The following is a 20,527-nucleotide window of genomic DNA, read 5'->3' as shown; positions in this document are numbered from 1 at the left end:
ATGCCCGAGGATGGGAGCATGTCTATTATTCTTGGTAGACCTTTTCTTAACACCGCAGGTGCTATTATTGGTTGCAATAAAGGAAAAGTGACCTTCAATGTAAATGAGAAGGAACACACGGTATATTTTCCAAAGAAAATTGGTAAAACGCATGACCTTAATCCTATTGAGAATATTGAGACCGTGAAGGTTGGAGAGTGGGATTGTCCTCTACATGTGCACCACAAATATAAAACCATTATAGTGGGAAAAATATCCATTGAAATAAAGGTACCATCATTGCTTTATAAGAAGTTAAACTTTTTGCTCAAATATAACACCTATTTGGTAGTAAGACTTGATCAACCTTGCTAACAAATATGTTTTATATGAGTAAAAATAGAAGCTTGATATGTTTTAATTTCCTTTTTCTTTCATCCTCCTTGTTGTACCAAAGTTTTATGTTTCTGAAGCTTCATATGTTTAACTATTGTTTCAAGCTTTCGGGAAGTTTTGCAGCTTTCACTATTTCGAAAAAAATTCAAAAGTGAAGTTGTCAGAAAAATTCCAAAAAAATTAAAATAAAAATTTCCGTCAAAAAAGTGATGCATAGGCACTTGGAGCCAGCCAGGGGGGCACCCTCTGTCAAGGCGGCCAGCTGGCGTGGCCTGCCCCCTGGGCGCGCCCACAAGTCGCCTGGGCCCACCTGGGCCCCTTTCGAGGTACTTCTTCCTCCCTTCTCTCTCACTCCAAAAATCCTAATTTTTCTACTCGAGCTCGAATTCTTGCTGTTCTTGGTGGCAAATTTCGATCTCTCTCTATAGCCCATCATTTGCACTGAGAATTTGAGCATTTGCTCCGTGGTATGTGACTCCTCCTCTCCTCCAATTAAAATTTTGATTGGTGGTCTTATTTGTGAGTATTTAGGAGCTCTTGGTGCTGTTCATATGAGCTTGCATGCATGCTTAGAAATTTATTTGTGAAGTTTTGATGCAAGCTTATGCATGAAGAAAGTGAGTACAATAGTTTGCTCCAACTCATTTTTTCTTAAACCTCCATTTTTGTGTTGAACCAAAAATTTCAGAAATGAGCTTGTTTGGAAAAGCAAAAGGATGGCTTGGGAAGAAGAGACCCGAGCCCACTGATAGACTAACTAGACCTGCAGCTTCATCCTCTACTGTGAGGACAAGTTACAATGATGATATCGTGCCACCGGAGTTGCTCCACGAGACGGACACTACACGTGCCATGGCATACCCGTGTTCTGATTTCCTTATGGCGGCAGGTATTAAGGATAAGTTTGATAACCTCTATGTAGCTGCAGGTTTGACACATTTCGTAACACGACGTGTGCAACAATATCCAAAACTCACCTATTATTTTGTCAACTGGTTTAGATATAATGATAAAACTTCCATGATTGAATTCAGATTATATGAGGATGTCTTTACCATGTCTTTGGCAGAATTTTGTGATATTATAGGTGTGTGGAATGTCGGGAAGACGACCCAAATGAACGTTCAGCCATACGAGATGAAATCCCTATTCGCTTCCCTTTGCAATAAGGACCCGAGAGAAATTCACCAGGGGGAAATCTCCAGCATTTTGTTTCCTCACATCAGGTATTTCGCATACTATATTGCTCGAGGGGTGTTAGCTCGTGACAACACGAGCAACATTTCGGCTCCGAATCTCACTATCTTGGCAACCACCCTCTTAGGAGATAACACATATAATATTGGTGCTTTGATTGCTCGTCGCCTCGTCGCTAACAGCGGCAAAGGGCCTCACTTTGGTGGCATTTATGCCATGCTTATCCTCGAGCACCTCGGCCACACAGTACACACGTATGATACGCCTTTTTCATTCATAAGCTTTGATCTTAACGCTATGAAGAGGCATGAGTTTGTTACTAGGACTTCCGAGTTTGGTAACCTTGTTTGTATTATGAGATTTGGCGAGCTTACTACTCGCGAGATCCGTCTTCCTGCACCACTCTTGTTTGATTACACTAGCAGGAACGGGTGGTCTTTCACCTCGACTAAGCTAGACGAGTTCCTGATCTAGTAGCAGTTCCACAACCCCATGGAGGAGGTTGTTCCCGAGGAAGAAGAGCCATCTCCTTGGGAGGCCAGTCGGGCATCTACGGATGGCACCCGCAGGGTATGGGTACGTGTGGAGCCTCCCCATACTCTTAGCCATACCGTCTGAGATTACCCATCACCCTTACCCACACCCATCAACGGGTACAATTTTTTCTCATACCCGTTACCCGACGGGTAGACGGGTACCCGCAGGTAAAATTACCCATATTTGCAAACATCAATTTAAACAACTTATAGTTTTAAACTTCATTGTATCCTATAGTTTACTAAGATAGATTATAACTACAACACATTCTTATTGAACAACATCTTATAGTCATAAACAATGACACATAGGCATACACTTTCAGTTCACAAATTATTGACGTAGTGTAGATTGTAGACATAATTTTGAGTTTACATAGATTTTATATGGATGCATGGGTATATGGGTATGGGTTACATGATCCCATACCCGTACCCGCTCTACCCGATGGCTTTTAGGTTTTCCTATTTATATAACCATGGGTAAATTTTTGTCCCATACCCTTACCCTAATAGGGTTTTTACCCGTAGGGTACGTGGGTAATGGGTACCCATTGCCATCCCTACGGGCATCAGTGTACGCGCATGAGGCCTCGTATGATTCTTGGATCCACCAGTACCACTCCGGAGCCGGAGGAAGCTCCTGGAGCCCGTAGTAGCCGAGCTCAACTTAGGCCAAAAACCTAAGCTTGGGGGAGTACGTATACTTCTCCCCTTTCATTGTATCATCCATAGTATCCTTTGTAAGTCTTTTCAGAGTTTTTGCTTGTTCTCTGTTTGCAAAAACAACAAAAAGATTTCTCTTTTCTTTTGCTTTCGTTTAACCTTTGGAAAACCCAAAAAAAATTATTTTCTCTCTTTAGTTTGCTTTGTTTGCAGAGTTCGGCTCACGTCCATGGTTGCAATTGCGCTTGATTATATCTTTCTACGTTCGGTCGTGCAAGTGATGATGCAATAATGACAAAGATCGACGGAAGGAATGCAACAACGGAAGACAATATGAACTCTATTTGTTTCTACTTTTGTACATATGCTTGTACTTATGATCTAGAGACCAGCTTGTAGCGACATAGTGCTATGATTACAATGATCTCCAAGTAGTTCATGCTTTCTTTGTGACTAGTCTCAAATAGGTGGAGTGCATAATGTGTTATTGAAATGTTTAGCATGCATTGCACTGTTCATGGTTTGGCATATTAGAGTGGTATTTCCCTTCGGGTAGTTTTTGGATTGACTTGGCACATGTTTATGACTAGAAGTCTATCAAGCCTTGACGATCTTTTTATTTCAGAATAGTTATATCGCTTTCATGCCTGATCCAATGTTGGTTTGTCAATCTGTATGATTATGACCGTTATTACTCTCTAGTTGGTCGCTTCCCTGTCTTTTGCTAGCCTTCACCTGTACTAAGCGGACTGACAGCTTGTGCACCCAAAATCCATAAAACCAGTTGCGCCATGTGAGTCCATCATACCTACCTATATGCGGCATTTTTGTGCCATCCTAAGTAAATTTGCATGTGCCGAGTTCTAAATTTTCTAATAATTTTTTTGTATGCCCGAATCGCTCATGTAGTGACAAGGGCTATCAGTATCTTCCATGCTAAGTAGCTTATTCTCAAGATATGTGTTGATTCACTATCATTCACGAGAAAGTGGCTGGTAACCGGGATGCCCTGTTCCATGCTTAGAGTCAAATCGAATTTAATGAAACAAAACTCCCCCAGGATTGTTGTTTGTATGGATCGTACCCGTGGATTCAGCCCGCTGTGGAGTGTGATCGATTGGTGGAGCGGGAGTTAAAACTTTACTTTTCTGTTTGGGAACTACCTATAATGTATTTAGCATGGAAGATATTGAGATCTCTTAGTTGTTATGTTGACAGTGAAAGCATACCGGCCAAAATTTTGTTTTATCTCTGTTTTAAAGCTCAAGCTCGGGCACCTGTGCAAATCAATGCTTCCCTCTGCGAAGGGCCTATCTATTTTACTTCTCTGTTGAGTCATCCTCTTCTTATAAAAAGCACCAACTATAGAGAGCATAATTGCCATTCTGTGTGTAATGTGCATTGTCCCAAAGCACCACATTGTCTTCTTCATGATTGTGATATTGCTTATTATGAAATATTTATTTCTAGTCTCCTTTAAAATTCCGAAGGAGCGTCTGCATTTATGTTTTGCTTCACTCATGGAGGCTAGCGAGATACCACTCTAGTATATCCAAGTCATGTGCATTGTGATCTCGCTATGATTTTTAGTTACATATTATTCTTTCTTAGTTGTTTGAAACTCTTCACATGATCGAAGGATTGCTTCATGTATTGTCTTTGTTGCACTATTTCAACAATTGTTGGACTTGTTCTTAGTGCATGCTTATATACATCTGATGAAGCAAGAGAGTTTGTCAAGTTTTCTTTGTCGCGTTCAGTTCGTTGAACTGAATTGCTTGAGGACAAGCAATATGCTAAGCTTGGGGGAGTTGATACGTCCCAAACGTATCGACTTTTCCAAACACTTTTGTTATTGTTTTGGCCTCATTCTTGCATGATTTGAATGAAACTAACCCGGACTCACCCTATTTTCAGCAGAGCTGCCTATATGGTTTTCTTGTGTGCAGGAAAATGGATATTTAGACGTCCTGGAAAATTACCATAAACAATAGAGAAAATCCATGCACCCGGAGGGACCATGGGCTAGAAGATGGGCCAGAGGGGAGCCAAAGGGCCCCCAGATGACCTACTAGCGCGGCCTGCCCCCTGGCCGCGCCAGGAGGCCGCCTGGGCGGGGCCCACCCCCTCTGGTGCCCTACTTGGCTCCTATTTTTACCCGTGACGAGGAAATTCCAGAACAAAAGTTGTTTTGCAAGTTCTCGACGCGAAGCCGCCGCCACCCTCGGTTCTTCTTCGGGAGAGCTAATCTGGAGGCTGTTTTGGCCTGCAGAGAGGGGAAATCGTCGCCATCGTCATCACCATCACTACTCCATCATCCTTCCATGGCTTCTCCCATCATGTGTGAGTAATTCCCTACTGTAGGTGAAGGGGATGGGAGAGATTGGATGAGTTAGATCATGTAATATTTCGTCGGATTGTTGGGGGCATGTTGCCTATCATCTACTATGGTGTTTATCATCTTTGCTACTACTTGTTACTCTTAATGCTTGTCACCTTGGGCCCGAGTGCCATGATTTCAGATCTGAATACCTCATGTTTGCATGAATATATTTGTGTTCTAGATCCTATCTATGAGTAGTATGTGTTGGGGAACGTTGCAAGGGAAACAAAAAATTTCCTACGCACACAAAGACCTATCATGGTGATGTTCATCTACGAGAGGGAGATCGGATCCACATACCCTTGTAGATCGCTAAACGGAAGCGTTAATAAACACGGTTGATGTAGTGGTACGTCTTCATGATCCGTCCCACGAACCATCCCACGATCCGTCCCACGAACCTTCTCGTGATCCGTCCCGATCAAGTGCCGAACGGATGACACCTCCGCATTGCGCACACGTATAACTCGATGACGATCTCCACCTTCTTGATCCAGCAAGAGAGACGGGGAAGTAGATGAGTTCTCCGACAGCGTGACAGCGCGCCGGTGATGGTGATGATCTATTCCTGCAGGGCTCCGCCCGAGCTCCGTAGAAAACCGATCTAGAGGAAGAACTACGATCTAGAGGAGAGGGCAACACGTGGCAAAGTTGTGTATCAAAAGCCCTAAACCTCTAATATATATAGGAGGAGGGGAGGGGCAGCCTTTGCGCGCCAAGGAAGGCCTCCTTGGGTCGGCCGAAGTGGGGAAGGGAGGAGTCCTCCTCCAATCCCACTTGGATTAGGACCCCTTCCTTATTTTCCCACCTCTTTTGGATTTTCCACCTTTTCCTCATGGGCTTTCCTTTGATGACTTTGTCAGCCCATTATACCTTATTGCGCATCCAATAAACCCACGTGGACCCCTTGGGGCGTGGTGGGCCCACCCAATGGGCCTCCGGAACCCATTCGTCACTCCACATACACTGCCGGCAATGCCCGAAAACCTTCCGGAATCCAAACACCAACTTCCTATATATCAATCTTCGTTTCCGGACCATTCCGGAACTCCTTGTGACGTCCAGGATCTCATCCGGGACTCCTAACAAAACTTAGATCACCAACACATAACTCAACTATACTGAAACGTCACCGAACCTTAAGTGTGCAGACCCTGCGGGTTCGAGAACTATGCAGACATGACCTGAGACACTCTCTGGTCAATAACCAACAACGGGACCTGGCTGTCCATATTGGTTCCTACATATTCTACGAAGATCTCTATCGGTTGAACCTCTATGTCAAGGATTCATATAATCCCGTATACTATTCCCTTTGTCCTTCGTTATGTTACTTGCCCGAGATTCGATCGTTGGTATCTCTATACCTACTTCAATCTCGTAGCCGACAAGTCTCTTTACTCATTCCGTAATACAAGATCCCGTAACTAACTCCTTAGTCACATAGCTTGCAAGACTTCTTGTGATGTTGTATTACCGAGTGGGCCCCGAGATACCACTCCGTCACACGGAGTGACAAATCCCAGTCTTGATCCATTCCAACCCAACAGACACCTTTGGAGATACCTGTAGAGCACCTTTATAGTCACCTAGTTACGTTGCGACATTTAATAACACACAAGGTATTCCTCTGGTGTCCGGGAGTTGCATGATCTCATGGTCATAGGAACAGATAAGTTGACATGCAGAAAATAATAACAATAATCTGACATGATCATATGCTACGTTTATAGTTTGGGTCTTGTCCATCACATCATGATACCGTTATCAAGTGACAACACTTGTCTATGGTCAGGAAACCTTAACCATCTTTGATCAACGAGCTAGCCAACTAAAGGCTTACTAGGGACAGTGTTTTGTCTATCTATCCACACATGTATTTGTTTTTCCAATCAATACAATTATAACATGGATAATAAACGATTATCATGAACAAATAAATATAATGATAACTAATTTATTATTGCCTCTAGGGCATATTTCCAACAGTATGCACCTATTATAGTCCAGAACCAGCGATCCCAATGGTGACAGCTTGGGACACCAAAGGGGATGGGCTGTAGTTTGAGGATTCCATGTATCCATTGATTGTTAATGCTTTGTTCCGGTGCTCTTTGACAGGAGCACCTTAATCTCCATAATTTCCTTTTGACCCTGTTGATAGCGGGATGGTAGGACAAAAGTTGTTGTGCAAGTTCTTATTGCAAGCACGCACGACTACCTCGGGATACATGCCTAATGTTTGATATATGCCTAGATGATCATTACTTTTCTATGTGCCTTGCCCCAAGTTAAATACATGATATCTCTCATCCATGACCAACCATCCATCTCCCTAGCCTACAGTGTTTTAATCCTGCTGGTCACAAATCGCTTTACTTTCGTTGTTTTACTTTCTTTGCATTGCCACTATTATTTCCGTTTCCACCATCACTTTCATATCACCGTTGCTACTAATATTTCGTTGCCAAGCAAGTATCTTTCAGGTGCGGTTGAATTGACAACTCAATTGTTAAAGCTTATAAATATACTTGGCTCCCCTTGTGTCGAATCAATAAATTTGGGTTAACTTACCCGCGAAGAGTGTTTTGATCCCCTATACTTGTAGGTTATCAAGGTTCAACCTAGCGAATTTCTATATCCAAGTGACATAAGAGGAAAAGATGCATCTTTGTGTTGCTGCTACTAAGTATAAAACGATGGGGTTTATTCGTATTGCTTGAGTTTACTTTGTCTACGTCATGTCATCTTAATCCATGCATTACTTTGTCTGTAATGAACTTAATACATAAAGAGGCAAGCATAGAAGCGCACTTGAAGTGAAGGAATAGTAATCGGTGCAGGCAGGAGTTGACCTATTTTTTTGGAAGTGATGCCTACACATGATCATTTCCGTGAATATCGCATAACTATCCGCTTTTCTGTCAATTGCCCAACAGTAATTTGTTTAGCCACCGTATGATATTTTTCCACGAGAGATGCCACTAGGGAAAGCTATGCCCCCCGGGTGTATTCACGACATATTGATAAAACCTTTGTTACCTTGGTGTTATTTACTTGTTTTTGTTTTATCTTGCTATCTACAATTATCTACACACCTCACTTGCTTGCAAATAACAAGACAAGAGGATTGACAACCCTCTTGCCCGCGTTGCGTGCAAATTGTTTGTTCTTTTGTGTGCATCCACTGAAGAAGGTTGTGTTTGATATCCCTATTGGTTCTATAAACCTTGTTTCCATAACTAAGGGAAATACTTACACACTTTGTATTGCGATAACCCGCTCCTTTTAATGGAAATCCAACACAAATCACAAGTATGAGGAAGGATTTCCGGCGCCATTGCGGGGGAATATCATCACCAACTACCAAATAACTCCACACAAAATTTCATTCACTTGTTCCACTTTTTATTTGCTTGTATATTTGGTTTGTCTCATAAAAATAAAAAAATAAAAAAATATTAATCTTCGCTTCCTTAGTTGTCACTGGTTTTCATCTTTGCTCTCTAGTTTACTTGCCTAGCTATGCTATCTTTATCTTTGTCACACACTAACATAAAATCTAAATAAAAAATTAAATATAAATGTATCCTCATCCACTAGCTAATCTTTTCGAAAGACACGTTTATGTTGAAACAATTGCTAGTGAGAGTGCGCTAGATTATCTTTATGAGGTCTTGCTTGAAAATCATGAATACAAAAATTGTGAAATTTATAAAGTGATTCATGATAGGTCCTTGAATTAGAAGCATGATTGCACTTTTTTTGAATTTGAATATGATCCTACATGTAATCATTATGAGAGAGGTAAATATGGTTATAAAAAATTTCATGTTACTCACTTACCTCTCTTGATATTCAAATTGTTAATGCTTCATTTTTCCTACTTTCTTATGCTAGACACTTCTTGTATTGATAAATTATTTTTTTATAAAATGCCTATCCATAGGAAGTATGTTAGACTTAAATGTTCTTGTCACATGTTTTGTGATGCTCTCTTTGTGATTCAATTCTTGTCTTTTATGTGAACATCATTGAAATTTCAAGCCTATCTTAATGGCTATAAGGAAAGAGCTTGTTGGGAGACAACCCAATAGTTATCATTTACTTTCTGTTAGCATGTGATAACATGATTATTGCCTATGTAATGATTGTATTTTTATGTTCCAATTTGTATTTGTGCCAAATAAAGCCTTTGGGATGATTTGCATGATTAGTAGAATTGATAAGGTGCATAAACAGAAACTTTGAGGCCCAGTGCAGAATTTATTTGATTTTCCTAAAATGTCTTTTTAAACTCATTTTTTACAAGGTATTTTATACAAATATTTTGGGTGGTCCTAAGTTTTCATAATTTTGTAGTTATAGAATGTAGGTTCATTACATATTACTACAGACTGTTCTGATTCAATCAGATTCTATTTTTGCATGTGTAGTTTGCTTGTTTTGATGATCTTGTAGATTATATCGGGGGGTTTAAGCCATGGAGGAGTTAAGATACAGTAATCCATGCTAGAGTAAAATAAGAATAAATATGTAACAAGACCTGAAATTATTTGATATGTTCCTTATACTAACGGATCTCACGAAGTTTTGTTGAGTTTTATGAGATTGAAGTTTTCAAGTTTTGGGTATTGTCCCGATGGACAAAGGATTGAGAAGCAGCAAAAGCCTAAGATTGGGGATGCTCAAGGCACCCCAATGTAATATTCTAGGAATACTCAAGCGTCTAAGCTTGGGGATGCCCCGGAATGCATCCCCTCTTTTCGTCTCAATCCATCGGTATGTTACTTGGAGCTATATTTTTATTCGTCACATGATATGAGTTTTTCTCGGTGCTTCGTTTGCTTTTACTTTAAATATACCACAATCATTGTTTGTTGGACACAACTATTTGAGAGAGAAATCACATCATCACAACTTGTTAGAATACCCTATGTACTTCACTTATATCTTTTGAGCTTAGTAGTTCCTCTAGTACTTCACTTATTTAGTTTTTAGCATGGTGGCATGTAGATTTTATAGAAATATTATGCTCTCATTCTTCACTTATATTTGTTTGAGATCTGGAAAAATAGTGAGGGTAGTTTACATGGGTCATAAGACTAGATCAAAAATAATGAGTATCCAGTGAATGATGATAAAAACCGTTAGGTAGCACATATAGAGGAATTGTAGGTTAATGATGTTGATGTGGTGATATGAAAAATGTGTGAGTGCATTATTGTTAATTCAGATAGGTGTCTATATTAAGATATGTTAAACTTCTTGTTCATCTAAAAAATTAAAAAGGCATGGTGATGATGTCTGAGCATTTTCATGCCTCGTTGAAAACCCTGTGTTGTTTTGACTCGGAGTCGCTTGATGGTTAATTTCTACAAACCCTCTCACTTGGGGCATGCGAGTAGTACTTTGATTTGTGATAAAACTAGTAAAACTTTGCAATAAGTATATGAGTTCTTCATGACTAATGTGACACCGTGGACATACACACTCTCACCTCTTCATATTTGCTAGCCTCTTCGGTACCGTGCATCGCCCGTTCACACCTTGAGGATCGGTGCAAGTTTTGCCGGTGCATCTAAACCCCTTGACATGACATGGTCTGCTGCACATAAACCTTTTTATATCCTCCTCAAAACAGCCACCATACCCACCTATCATGGTATTTTCATAGCCATTCTGAAATATATTGCCATGCAAATGCCAGCGTCACTACACATGACTAGTTCATTCATCATCATAATGCTTTGCATGATCATATATATATGACATATTATTTGCGGAAAATCCACCGTTCATCAAATTTTTTATACATGTAACGCTTGATATTTGCACATCCTGGTACACTGCCAGAGGCATTCATTGAGAGTCATATCGTTCTATCACTTTTCATGATGAGTTGTAAGTAAATAAAAGTGTGATGATCATCATTATTAGAGCATTATCCGAGTGAGGAAATAAAAATGGGGGATACCAAATGATCCCACCATAAAAAATGAGAGCAAAAGAGAGATGGGACTTTTCTACTATCCTTTAACAAACTTGTGCCTCTAAATGGCACCTTGTTCTTCATATAGAGAGTATCATGTTATATAATTCTTATGCTAAACTTGTCTTGTATATATCGATGACGGGCGTCCTCAAATGCGCGAGGTCTTCATGATCAAGCAAGTTGGATGCACACCCCACTTAGCTTCAATGGAGCTTTCATGCACTTATAGCTCTTGTGCATCGTTTGCATGGCAATCCCTACTCCTCGCATCGATATCTATGGACGGGCATCTCCATAGCTCATTGGTACGCCTAGTTGATGTGAGACTATATTCTCCACTTTTACCCCTTTGAAACCTACCACCATATCCTATTACACCATTATGCTATGTCCAATAGGTCACCAATGTATTGCTAGAAGAATAAAAAGTTGATGCATATTGAAAAAGTACGATCCAATTGCGTGACTTGAACACCGTGGTGCTTGACATTTGTATTAATGTGGTGAACATGGAGCCATGGATTGCTAATTTAATAAAGATTGATGGGGGCTAAAACAATCTTTGAGGATCGTATACTTTGAAAGATTAATGATTTGCTGCTTATACCTATTAGTATTGCTATGTTAATGTTTGTTAATTGATCATTTCTCAATGAGCACGCATGCATAAGGTTACATCATGGATTGCAAGTCACATAAAAAATCTATTTTTATCATTTACCTCCTCAAGGACTAGTAGTTAATCTTGGGGATGGTGGATACATCTCCAACGTATCTATAATTTTTGATTGTTCCATGCTGATATATTATCATTCTAGTATTCTTTTGGGGTATTTATTTACCATTTTATATTATTTTTGAGGACTAACTTATTGACCTAGTGCCTAGTGCGAGTTGTTGTTTTCTACGTGTTTTCACTTTGCAGGTTTTCCATACCAAACGAAGTCCAATTGCGCTAAAAAAATTGATGATTTTTCTGGACCAAAAGAAGACCAACAAGCATCGGAAGAAGCCTGGAGGCGCACCTGATAGCTTGTGCCTCCCTCGTGGACCTCCCGAATCTGTTCTTTGGCTTATAAATTCTCATCTACCCTATAAACACTAGAGGGAGTCTGGAAACACGTTTTACGTCGCCGCAAGTCTCTGTTCCGATGGGAGGCTACGTGGAGCTCTTTTCCGGCACCCTGCTAGAGGGGGGATCAATCATGGAGGGCCTCTTCATCAGCCTTGCTGCCCTTATGATGATCTGTGAGTAGTTTACCACAGATCTACGGGTCCATAGTTGGTACCTAGATGGAAATCTCTCTCTTTGATCTTCAATACAATGATCATCGCATGATCCACATGATGTTATTCCTTTTGTGCGGTGCATTTGTTGGGATCCGATGAATTGTGGTTATGCTCAGATTATTCATGACAAATATTTGAGTCACTTATGAATACTTATATGATTCTTATGTGCATGATTATGATAGCTTCGTAATTCTCTCCGATCTATTGAAATAGTTTGGCCAATTAGATCGGTATTTCTTCGGTGGCAGAGGTGAGTTGTGGTAGGTTCAACCTAGCGAATTTCTATATCCCAGTGACAGAAGGGGACAAGATGCGTCTTTGTGTTGCTGCTACTAAGGATAAAACGATGGGGTTTATTCATATTGCTTGAGTTTACTTTGTCTACATCATGTCATCTTACCCCATGCATTACTTCGTTCGTCATGAACTTAATACATAGAGAGGCAAGCCTAGAAGCTCTCTTGAAGTGAAGTAATAGTAATAGGTGCAAGGAGGAGTCGACCAATTTTCTTAGGGACGTGATGCCTATATAGACATGATCATTGTGATGAGTAACTCATAACTATCCGCTTTTCTGTCAATTGCCCAATAGTTATTTGTTTACCCACTGTATGCTATTTTCCATGAGAGATGCCATTAGGGAAAGCTATGGGCCCCAGTATATTCACATCATATTGATAAAACCTTTATCACCTTGCTGTTATTTGCTTGTTTTTATTTTATCTTGCTATCTACAATTATCTACACACCTCACTTGCTTGCAAATAACAAGACAAGACACTCTTGACCGCGTTGGGTGCATGTTGTTTGCTCTTTTGTGTGCAGCCGTTGAAGACGGTTGTGGTTGACATTCCTACTGGTTCGACAAACCTTGGTTTCATAACTGAGGGAAATACTTACCCACTTTGTGCTGCGATAAGCCGTTCCTCCTCATGGAAAACCAAACGCAGATCACGAGTATCACGAACGCAGATGGCTTCCTCCTGTGCGGCCACCCACTAACATCATCAGCCGCCTTCACCTCCGCCATTGCTATTTACTCCATGAGATAGGCCTTAACGATCCTTATCCTCTCCTTCCCATGGCGGGGAGCCCGTTCCGGTGGGATCCCGCCCCAAAGGAACCAAGCGCCCTTTAAGCGGACGCTATGGAGTCGCGATGGATAGATCCTACCATTGGTTGGGTGCTATCCTGGTGGGAGCGGCGGAGTGTAATGCGAACCGCCATTGGCTCCTCCACTACGCACGTGACGACCACCAGTTGATGGATTTGGACTCGTCGGAGTCGGATCCACTGAAGGCCATGCCGGAGAAGGCCGGACATCACTTGAGGTGAGGCACGTGGCGGATGGGAGTGTATTGGAGTGGAGTGAAGTGGTTAGGGTTTGGTACGGCTAACGAATGAGGACGAATATATGTGAGGTGGATGCAGGCAAGTACATGCCAGGCGGGAGTGCCAGGGCTCCCCCATATCTGCCCCAAATTTGAGCTGGAAATGGAGGGTGTCGGCCAGCCACGGTGTTTGAGCCCGGTTTGAGAGGCCAGTGTGGGTCGCATTTTCGTGAGTGGACAACCTCTCCGAGCGTTTGAGAAGGGTTTGAGGGGTTGATACGTCTCCATCGTATCTACTTTTCCGAACTCTTTTGCTCTTGTTTTGGACTCTAATTTGCATGATTTGAATGGAACTAACCTAGACTGACGCTGTTTTCAGCAGAATTGCCTTGGTGTTGTTTTTTGTGCAGAAATCCAAGTTCTCCAAACGTCCTGAAAATCTACGGTGATTATTTTTGGAAAATATGAAAAATACCTGCGCAAAGATCCACCTGAGGGGGTCGGCCAGTGGGCCACAAGCCCTCTAGCCGCCACCCCCTGGTGGCGGTGGGCAAGCTTGTAGGGCCCACGTGGCTCTGCCGCCCCCAATCTCAGCTCTATAAGTTCACTTTCGTCCCAGAAAAAATAAAGAGAGAAGATTTCGTCGCGTTTGCGACACGGAGGCGCCGCCAATTCCTGTTCTTCATCTGGAGGACAGATCTGGAGTCCGTTTTGGGCTCCGGAGAGGGGAAATCGTCGCCATCGTCATCATCAACCTTCTTCCCTCTACAATTCCATGAAGCTCTTCGTTGTTCGTGAGTAATCTATTCGTAGGCTCGCTGGGCGGTGATCAGTAGGATGAGATCTATCATGTAATCGAGTTAGTTTTGATGGGGATTGATCCCTAGTATCCACTATGTTTTGAGATTGATGTTGCTACTACTTTGCCATGATTAATGCTTGTCACTAGGGCCCGAGTGCCATGATTTCAGATCTGAAATTATTATGTTGTCACCAATATATGTGTGTTTTAGATCCGATCTTGCAAGTTGTAGTTACCTACTATGTGTTATGATCCGGCAACCCCGGAGTGACAATAACCGGAACCACTCCCGGTGATGACCATAGTTTGAGGAGTTCATGTGTTCACAAAGTGCTAATGCATTGGTCCGGTTCTTTATTAAAATGAGAACCTTAATATCCCGTAGTTTCCTTTTGGACCCCGCTGCCACGGGAGGGATGGACAATAGATGTCATGCAAGTTCTTTTCCCTAAGCACGTATGACGACACATGGAATGCATGCCTACATCACATTGACGAACGGGAGCTAGCCACATATCTCTCCGTGTTATAACTGTTGCATGATGAATATCATCCAAACAAATCACCGACCCATTGCCTATGAGTTTGTCCTACTGCTGCTATTACTTGTCTTGTTCTGCTGCTGTTACTTGTCTTGCTCTGCTGCTACTGTTGCTACTACTGTCGCTTGCTACTGTTGCTACTTGCTACTGCTGTCACTTCTGCTATTCCTTGCCAGTGCTATTACTCGTTACACTGCTGCTACCTTCTGCAATTTTGATTCACTCGGCGTTGACGGGAAAAGACAATTTCCGTCAACGGGCAACTTCTGGCGCCATTGATACAATCGTTAGGAATAGTGTGCCTTCAACAGATCGTTTCTGACACCGTAGTTATCATACTACTTTGTTGTTACTACTTTAATTGCAGATACTAATCTTTCATGTGTGGTTGAATCTGACACATTCAGCTGCTAATACTTGAGAGTATCCTCTCACATCCTGCCTGACAATCAACAAATTTGGGTCGAATACTCTACCCTCGAAAACTGTTGCGAACCCACGCGCTGGTGGGCCATCAACAACATTCTTCTAGTTTCGTTGCCGGGGAGTGCTAGCAGCATTCTTCTGGTGCCGTTGCAGGGGAAGGTCTGTTGTCGCAGAATCAGCATTCGTCCAACAATTGCCACAGAGTGCCAGTCAGCATTTTTCTGGCGCCGTTGCCGGGGAGGTATTGCTATATTCTGTGAGTTACTTGGGATTTATATCTGCTGATCACTATGAAGAATCTGAAGGATCCAAAAACCAAAGTCTTGCCCTCAACTACGAGGGGAGGTAAGGAACTTCCATCTAGCTCTGCACTTGATTCACCTTCAGTTATGAGTAAGTTTGCGACATCACCTCCTGCTAGATATATTGATATGTCGCCTGTGCTTGATGATTCTATGCCTGATACTGCTAGAGATGCTATGCTTGATACTATGCCTGATGATGCTATGCTTGATACTGCAAGAGATGCTATGCCTGATACTGCTTTGCCTGATGATGCTAGAGATGCTATTTTGCCTGATGATGCTATGCTTGATACTATGCCTAATGATGCTATGCTTGATACTGCTAGAGATGCTATGCCTGATACTACTTTGCCTGATGATGCTAGAGATGCTATTTTGCCTGATGATGCTATGCTTGATACTGCTAGAGATACTACTTTGCCTGATGTTCCACTAGGGGTGTTCCTAGATGCTCATATTGCTAGAGTTACTGCTAATGCTCGTGATGCTTCTGAAACTGCCGATACTATTGAGATAGAACCTGCTTTTGCTCCTGCTAGATCTAGCTCTCCTAGATATGAATTGCATGATATAACTGAGGGTTACATTATGGAGGGAGAGATAGCTGAGGATTTTCTTGTGTGTAAGGATACCTATGACGCTGAGAAATTACTTCTCAAGTGGAAGGAAAAGCTTTGAAAGCTAGGATGAAATACGACCCGAAGCTTGCCACTTCACCTATCTTTATCACCGATAAGGATTATGAATTCTCTGTCGATTCTGAGATAATCTCTCTAGTCGAATCTGATCTTTTCACGGTTATGAGTCTGAGAAGGTCGTAGCCCATCTTACCAAACTACACGATATAGCCACCCTTTTCACTAGTGAGGTGAAGATCCGCCACTACTACATCCTTAAGATGTCTCCTTTCTCTCTAAAGGATGACGCTAAAGCCTGGTTCACCTCTCTTGCTCCTGGATGTGTGAGTAGTCCCCAGGATATGATCTATTACTTCTGTGAGAGATATTTCCCTGCCCATTAGAAGCAAGCTGCCTTGCCGGAAATATACAACTTTTCTCAACTCCAAGAAGAGAGTCTCCCACAAGCTTGGGGGAGGCTCGTCCAGCTACAGAATGCTTTGCCTGATCACCCTCTTAAGAAGAACAAGATACTTGATATCTTCTATAACGGACTTACCGATGCTTCTAGAGACCACCTAGATAGTTGTGATGGTTGTGTTTTAGGGAACGAACTGTAGAACAAGCTGAGACTCTACTGAATAACATCTTGATCAATGATAATGCTTGGACTATTCCCGAACCACCTCCTAAGCCAACTCCTAAGAAAAGAGGTATTCTATTCCTCAGTCTCGAAGATATGCAAGAAGCCAAGAAATCTATGCAAGAGAAAGGCATTAGATCTGAAGATGTCAAAAATCTACCACCTATCGAAGAGATCAATGGTCTCGATAACCCAATACAGGTAGTAGAAGTGAATTCTCCGCGTAGGTTTGATGAGAGTGATATTCCTTTTGACAAACCTGCTAGCCTATGATTTGATAAATTTGATAACTTTGTTGCCAAACAACAGAGTTTCAATGATTACGTTAGCAGACATTTGGAACAAAGTACTCGTATGCTTAGCCATTTAAGTGCTTGTGTAGACAGAAATGTCAATGATCTGAAGCTTCTGAGTAAACATGCCTCTATGATCACTACTCAGGTAGAACAAGTACTTAAAGCTCAGAATGACTTGCTCAATGAATTAAATGACAACTCTGTCAGAGTCATTACTAGAGGAGGCAAAATGACTCAGCAACCTTTGTATCCTGAAGGTCATCCTAAGAGAATTGATCAAGATTCTCAAGGAATCAATGCTAATACTTCCAGTCATCCTAAGGAGAAGAAGAAGGATGATAGAAACCCACATGCCAGTTCACCAAATACTGTCACACCTGAAGAACCTAATAATATTTCTGCGTCTGACGCAGAAACACAATCTGGTGATGAAGATGAACCTGGTGACAATATGGACAGTGATGTTCATAATAATGCTCAACCTAGCAATGATGAGGATGTGGAGATTGAACCTACGGTTAATCCTGATAACCCACAACCTAAGAGATACGATAAGAATGACTTCACTACTAGGAAGCATGGTAAAGAAAGGGAGCCATGGGTTCAGAGATCTATGCCCTTTCCTCCTAAGCCATCCAAGAAAAAGGATGATGAGGATTTTGAGAGCTTCGTTGAGATGATAAGACCCATCTTTCTGCAGATGCGGTTAACTGATATGCTCAAAATATCTCCGTATGCCAAGTACATGAAAGATATTGTGACCAATAAATGGAAGATACTAGATCTTGAGATCTCCACCATGCTTGCGAATGACACTTTCAAAGGTGGAACTCCTAAGAAACTTGGTGATCCCGGAGTGCCCACTATACCTTGTTCCATTAAAGGAAACTACGTAAGAACTGCCTTATGTGACCTTGGAGCCGGTGTTAGTGTTATGTCGCTCTCTCTTTATCGTAGACTTGAATTGGATAAGTTGACACCTACTGAAATCTCTCTGCAAATGGTCAACAAATCAACTGCTTTCCCTATCGGCATTTGCGAGGATGTGCCTGTTGTGGTTGCTAACACCACTATCTTAACAGACTTTGTTATCTTGGATATTCCCGAGGACGATGCCATGGCTGTCATCCTCGGACGACCCTTTTTAAACACTGTAGGGGCTGTTATAGATTGCAACAAAGGCAATATCACTTTCCATGTCAACGGTAATGAGCACACAGTGCACTTTCCGAAGAAATGATATCAAGTACATTGCATCAATGATATTGAAAAGCTTCATCGATTCTTATTGGGAGCTTTGAATGCCCTATTCCTCGTGTCAAGATGAAGTATGATTTGCTTGGTGGGGAGATACATATCCCCATTGAGGTGACTTAGTGGCTATTCGAAAATTATCCGTTCTCTCTTGTGATTCGAGAAGGTTTTTGTCATGAGGACTTGATCAACCCCATTGACGGATTTCTTTCGATGACCATGAAATGGATGAATCAAAGAGTCACATACCTGTGTTTTGAGCTTTCATTTTATGTTGCTTAGAAGAAAAATGATAGATTTAGTTTAGCTTTTCCCATTTTCTGTTTTAGCGTCCCGGAGAAAAATACCTCAAAAAAAAAGTTCTTCGATGGTCCTGAAATTTTAGTATGATTTTTTCTGGAATATTTGAAAAATAATGGGCCTGAGAGCTGGCCTGGGGGCCAGACCAGTGGGCCACAAGACCTGCCACCCCCACCCCCCTGGTGGCGGCTAGCAAGCTTGTGGGGCCCACAGGGACCCCCTCCACTCATTCCAGCTCCCAGCCTCTTCTTCCACCTCTAGAAAAAATTGTTTCGCAGCTCAAACCCGTGTTCTTGCTCATTTGGCTGTGATTTTCGATCTCCTTGCTCAAAGCACCATTCTCCGAACCATTTTGGGGAAATTACTCCTTGGTAAGTGACTCCTCCATTGGTCCAATTAGTTTTTGCTCTAGTGCTTTATCCTTCGCGTATTCTTTCTACCTTGGTGTCCCTGTTCTTGAGCTAGAAATGTTAATTTTAGCTTGTCCCAAGTAGTTTTAGCGTGTGATATGGTCTCTAGGCACTAGTAGGAGTAGTTGCTACAAGTTGGGTTAATCTTTATTCACTTTTCTTTCGAAGTCTCTAAAAATTTCAGAATTTTTCAGAGCTAGAAAAAGGAAAAGATGAGGTGGTTCTTGAGAGGCTCTTCAAGCCGTAACCCCAAGGAGGATGAGAAGAACCACCCCAAGTACGTAGTCCCTCGAGTCACATAAGTTCGAGCGTGCGAGTGGCCAAGTGATGAATTTCTGCGCGTCGCTGGGCTTTATGAAGACTTTTATTACTTGGTGGAGAACGCAGGTCTTACTGCGTTCGTTGAAGATAAGTGCTCACAATACCTCCTCCTCACCAATATTTTCGTTCAAAGCTTCAACTTTTATCCGAGTAAGAATTCTCCCATGGTTGAGTTCATGATATACAATGTTGCCCAGTGCATGACACTACAGGATTTTTGCAATGTATGCAAATTACCTTATGTTGGGGATATCCGTGACCCTCGTCCACGGGACTTGGAGGATTTCATTGGTACTATTGCTGTTGGAGAGGAGAGAGGAGTGTCTCGCGCTAGAATTGCTAGCATACATTTTCTTGTGCTTCGGTACTTCTCACTATTTGTGGGAAAATGTTTGATTGGCCGTGGGGAGGCTGGATCACTTAGTTCTCTAGACCTTGCAGTTTTGCGCGAAGGCCTCTATAACGATAAGACTTATAGCCTAGGTGCTATAGTAGCCCAGCGATTGAACACCAACCGTTCCAAGGGTGTCGTCTATGGAGGTATCTATGGTACCCGTCTTGCCAGTAACTTTGAGATACCCATTAGACTGGGAGAGGAAGGAGAGATGCTTCTCCCTGAGAAATATCTGGATTATGACAGCATGATTCGCCATGATTTTCTGGATAGAGATGCTAGTAGACGGATGATTTATAACCTGGTATTTAGTCAGGGTACTCGTGAGACTATTACTTTGCCTGCTCCTTCTTTGTTCGATCTTCATGCAGGCAGATACACTATTATGCCCTCGGACATCTACGCATATTGGGGCTTGGCCCAACCACAGGCGCCCGTGCC

The sequence above is a fragment of the Hordeum vulgare genome, chromosome 1H (assembly GCF_904849725.1).
Source record: "Hordeum vulgare subsp. vulgare chromosome 1H, MorexV3_pseudomolecules_assembly, whole genome shotgun sequence".
Lineage (NCBI taxonomy): Eukaryota > Viridiplantae > Streptophyta > Magnoliopsida > Poales > Poaceae > Hordeum > Hordeum vulgare.
This window is presented reverse-complemented; position numbering follows the sequence as displayed.